This window comes from Coenobita brevimanus, chromosome 40, assembly GCF_032717465.1.
Source record: "Coenobita brevimanus isolate Jiangsu-jjx chromosome 40, ASM3271746v2, whole genome shotgun sequence".
NCBI classification, from domain to species: Eukaryota; Metazoa; Arthropoda; class Malacostraca; order Decapoda; family Coenobitidae; genus Coenobita; species Coenobita brevimanus.
Window position 1 is genome coordinate 37,721,865 of NC_136993.1, and position 5,627 is coordinate 37,727,491.

General features: G+C 40.9%; 1 non-coding gene across 1 annotated transcript; it reads left to right on the top strand.

Annotated features, from left to right (window-relative positions):
- Nucleotides 1–1,856: 1,856 nt before the first annotated feature.
- LOC145397402 (5S ribosomal RNA) lies at nucleotides 1,857–1,975 on the top strand. Its single transcript, XR_013896975.1, has one exon. It is a non-coding gene; the product is annotated as a 5S ribosomal RNA (ribosomal RNA).
- Nucleotides 1,976–5,627: the final 3,652 nt, after the last annotated feature.

A 5,627-nucleotide genomic window follows, 5' to 3' on the forward strand; every position in this document is an offset into this window, starting at 1 on the left:
TTTTTCCCGGGTAGTATTGTATATACGTTTTGCTGTTGTTGTCATTTTGTTTTGTTTTTTGTTCTCCCTTATCATGAGTATACAACACCAGTGCCCTCACTGCAGTAGGTCTGTAGCAAAAAGTGCACAAGCACTGAAGTGCGCCTACTGCAGCGAGAGGATTCATATAGCTTGTGAAAATTTGGATGCAGGCGACTATCCATTCATGAAGAGGAGCCACCAGCTGGGCTTTCGCTGGCTGTGTAGCCAGTGTGTTGCACCAGCAGATGAGGTCTTGGCTGGTGGAGGAAGTAGTACCAAGAAGGTGTTTGAAGATAAAGCTATTGGGCCGATCTTTCAAGCAATCAGAGACGTATCAAATAGACTGGAGGCACTAGAGACCAAGGTCTCATCACCCATGGCCGTCACGCAAGATCAGACCAAGTCATTTGCCGATGCTGTTCGCGGGTCTCTCGTGGGGGGAGGGAAGGATCTGCCTGGGGTCATGACTGAGATCAGTGCTCATGGCCAGAAAAAAGCCATTCATAGTCAGCATGTACTGATTGTGAAACCAGAGAGTGGCGCTGGTGCCCTGACAAATCAGATGGGACCAGAAGACATCAGAGGCGTACTTAACTTGGTACCGGTTGACAGCTGCCTTAAGACCAAGGCTGGTGGGCTGGTAATGAAGTTTCCGTCAGCTGAGGCCAAGGGTGAAGCAACTGGGGTGCTGATTGATCATTTTGGCTCTGAGGGCACTTTTTGCATATCAGCGCCAAAGAAAATGTTGCCTAAAATGACCGTGACAGGCCTTTCCTCTTCCTTGGATGACTCTGACATCATCCCAAATATTCTGAGAAAAAACAATAAAATTGAGATGCTCGTTGATCGAGGTTGTACCCTCAACCTTCTCTTCACAAGGACAAGGAATGACTAAAACTGCTGTCTTGAAGATGTCGCCAGAGGTGAGATCCTCCATTGTTGAACAGGGCAATTACATCTATGTGGATCTTACAAGATGCTGCGCTTTCGATAGATGCTGGGTTACACAGTGTCATCACTGTCAAGGCTTTGGTCATACATTTGAGAGATGTTCTAGGAAAAGTGATGAACCTAAATGTGTCTTTTGTGCTGGAGCCCATAAATCTAAGGACTGTAGTAACAGAAATTCTCCCAAATGCATCAACTGCTCCTCTTTAAGACATCAAGATGCTAATTCAAAGTCACAGGCGGTTGCCCTTTTTGCATCAAGTAGAGAATGTCCAGTTATGATTTCTCATAGGAATAGATTGATTGAAAACACCAATTTTGACCATTCAGAAAACTGACTACGTCCCTCTTGAACCAGTTAAGGATGGGTCTTTTAATTATTCGTTCCATCCGTAATAAGATAGACTATATTAATGAAACCCTTAATCAGCACGAGCTTGACATATTGTGCTTGACTGAAACCTGGTTGTATGAGTCTGATATCGATATTATTCGTAATGCTTTGCCTAAGACACATTCTATTATTAGTATTCCCAGGCCTGCTGCTGACTATCCAGGAGGAGGCTTAGCACTCATCTACTTGGCAGCACTTGCAAACGTTTCTCTCATTGACTCAGACCTGACCCCATATTCATTTGAATTTATGGAAGTATTAATAAATTTTCATCAGAATACCATTAGAATTGCAATTGTCTATCGACCAGGTCATCCGGACAGAGATCGAGGTTTTATGGAGGAGTTTGGGCAGTTTCTTGAAGGGTTTTCTCTTAAACCTGGAGGACTTCTTGTTTGTGGTGATTTCAGTTATTGGGTTGACAGTCCAGAGTCAAAACCATTTTCTTCAGAATTCCTTGAGTTGATCACCCAGAACAATTTTTTCAATCATGTGAAACGGCCATACCACGTTGAGTACACCGCTTCCCGTCCGATCAGCGAAGTTAAGCAACGTTGGGTCTGGTTAGTACTTGGATGGGTGACCGCCAGGGAACACTAGATGCTGTTGACATCCCTACGTGTCAAGTGGGGTTGGTGGAGGATTAGTGCCCCTCCCTGTAAAACAATTAACTCTAAGCCCTTGGCCACCCCGTGTGGGATACATGGCGTCTGGCAATGAATGAATGAATGATGAGTAATCTAACTCATGTCTCAGGACATGTCCTTGACTTGATCTTGTCCCCTGTTGGTTGCAGGGGCGTATCAGATGTGGAGGTTGACTTATTTGACCCCCTCATCTCTGATCATGCTCTGATCACTCTTAGTTTTGATGTCCCGAAATCCCGTTCATATAAAAAGGTCATCAGGTTCAGAAATTACAAAAATGTTGACCGTCAGTTGATGTGTTTTGAAATTGATCAACGTTTAAACTCCATTGATTCTTCAAGTCTTTCTTCTAGTGAATTGGTTTATATTTACAATAACGAGCTTAGGTCAATTTTTGACCATTATTGTCCTGAGGTAGTAAAAACAATCACTGTACGTGATAATTCTCCGTGGTATGGTCCATCCATTAATTCTTTGCATAGACAACGTAGAAGGGCAGAACGTGAGTGGCGCTTGCAGCGGACCGAAGTAACTCGTTTGTGTTATGTTTTTGCGAGAAGAGCAGTTGTTCACACTGTAAAAGCCCAAAAGGCTAGGTATTATCAAAATAAAATTGATTCATGTGGTGGTGATTAAAAAAAAACTGTCTGCAGTTGTGAACAATTTGGTTGGTCGGAGGAATGTAATTGTTAAACCAACTTCTGTATCTGATGCCCAATTGGCTTCTGATTTTGCTTCATTTTTTACAAGTAAGATATCTAGCATTAGAAGTGATTTAGACAGCAGTTCTCCTAGTGAAGTGTACTTAGTTGACTTCCAGCCACTGTGCACCGGGGATCATTTGCTTTCAACATTTCATCCGCTGGATGTAAACAAAGTCAACTGTTACATCAGAGAACTTAATAAAACATTTTGCTCACTCGATCCATGTAATATGTCACAACTGCCTGATGTGTATGAGCATGCTGCAGACTTTATCTGCAACATAATAAATAGATGCTTCTTAGAAAGTAATTTTGTGCAGTCTGAGAAACGTGCTTTGCTTAGGCCCCTAATTAAGAAACCTGGCCTTGATGTCGAGAGCATGACAAATTATCGTCCTGTCTCTAACCTGTCTTTTTTATCCAAGATTATTGAGCAGGCCATACTCGATCAACTTTTACCACTACTGGAACACAACAGAGTTGTTCCTGTTGTAAAATCAGCATACAGAAAATACCATTCAACTGAAACTGCACTAACAAGGATTCAGAGTGACTTAGTGGCAAACACTTGTAGTGGGATGTCCTCTCTCTTAGTTCTTTTGGATCTGTCTGCAGCTTTTGATACAGTAGATCATAAACTATTGTTGGATGATCTGTATTTTTATGGCGTTCGTGATAGTGCCCTTTTGCTCCTTAAGTCGTATCTGTCGGACAGATCTCAGAGAATGGTTGTTGATTACACTGGCTCTGATTCTGCTCCTCTTTTATTTGGAGTCCCTCAAGGATCAGTTTTGGGTCCAATTCTATTTACTATCTACACAAGTAGTTTATCGTCTCTACTTGATGCCCATGATGTCCTATCATTTTTATGCTGATGACACCCAGCTCTATGTTAAGATGTCAGATATCAACGATACTAAGACAAAGTTTGAATCTCTAATGTCTGATATTAAGATTTGGATGGCTAAGAGGAAACTTAAGCTGAATGATGGTAAAACTGAGATCATCATCATCAGAGGAAACAGAAGGGGTGATGACACTGACAATGCCCTGGCTTTGAACATTGGTGTGTCACAGCTGCATCCAGTCAGTTCTGTTCGAAATCTGGGTGTTTATTTTAATTCTAAGTTAAATTACAAAGAACATATTAATCAGGTTGTAAGAGGGTGTAACTTGCATATCAGAAATCTGTACTCTGTGAGAAGATTCCTGAATAGACGATGCCTCTTAACATTGGTCCATGCAGTGGTCTTGTCTCGTGTTGATTATTGTAATTCACTGTGGGTTGGTCTTCCAAATAATATACTAACAAAAGTTCAGTCTGTGATGAACAGGGCTTATCTTTGGTCTCCCCCCGAGAACCTCAACTACCCCGTTTCTGATTGAGTTGCATTGGTTACCAGTAAAGGCTAGAACTGAATTTAAACTGTCTTATTACATTCAAGGTTCTTAAGTTTGGTGAACCGAAGTATCTTGCTAAATTGTTAAAACTCTCATCGACACGCCCGGGTGTGATGTTACGAAGTGCAGAGATGATTCCTTGCGTTTTGATGAGCCAGGAGCCATTCACCAGTCATCTTTCTCTGATCGTTCTTTTGCATATAGAGCCCCTAGATTATAAAACAGATTGCCATTGTCCATAAGACAACTCTCTACTGTTGAATCCTTTAAGAGACAGCTGAAAGCCTTTCTTTTTTCAAAATGCTATGACCTGGAGAGAGGTACTATGACGGATGATTATAGGTTTAATTATTGCCACTTTGATGTATATATGATGTAGCTTGTATTATATACAAGAAATGTCACAATTCTTGTAACTGTAAAAATAATGTATGTGTGTCGAGCGCTAGTGCATTCCCAAAAGGAAGAACTGGCGCTTTTGAGAAACAAAAGGCCAGATTATTATTATTATTAGGCTATTATTATTATTATTATTATTATTATTATTGGTATCTTTACCTATTTGCTTAGGTTTGCTGTAATGGATCATTTGATGCAGTGCAACTCGTAGAAAACTGTGAAAACTTTCGGGATATGAACGAAAATCTGGGACATGAGACTGACCTTGACTTCACCCTCTCAGATAGCAGTCAGTTCACCACCTGCTGTCGTGGTGGGTGGATGTACGATTTTTTCGCTCGTGGCCAGGCCTTTTAACTCCTAGTTACACCCATTATCTCGACCCAGAATAGAAAATACAATCTTTTTCCTCCCTTGCAAAACACACACAATCACCCTGTTTACGAGACAGCAATATATATTGCGAAAATAACAAGGTAAAATGATAAAGATGAATGTAAAATGATATAGATGAACATGTTATTACGAGAAAAATACGTTTTCCCCCGTCTGTATACGTATTTATTTCTGCTTTGTCTCTGTATTCGTAATAATTAGACTTAGTTTTGAAACTGCATTACGATTCTATTTTTAGCCACGCTCGTGGTGTGGGAGCTCGCAGTTGCTACTCAGCTTCTGTATTGCTAATCGGATCTGACTCGCCACTTTATTCTCTCGTGGCAGTCTAGCCTTGGAGGACGAGCAGTTTTCTCATTTAGGACTGAAAATTCATCTCTTTCGCTCCCTTTTCCAAGCATGGGCACAACGGTAACGTACAAAATAACTCGAAACTACATAAACATATATATATCAAAAAGGTGAAAAAGTATTCATAACACTTTTTTTTCCAGCTATTCCTAACAGATTACCTACTGAAATCATTCGATATCATTATATCTCATATATGCACAACATTTCAGCATCATTAGCATTGTTTTGGGAGGTAAAAAAAAAAAAAAAAAAAAACCTGCCCAGCTGCGTTGCGGCAGCGCCCCTGGGAGGCAATATCGGTTGCTGATATTTCTGCAACTTCCACGTTCCATTGCAAGCCACAAAATGCGGTTAGGAAGCTGG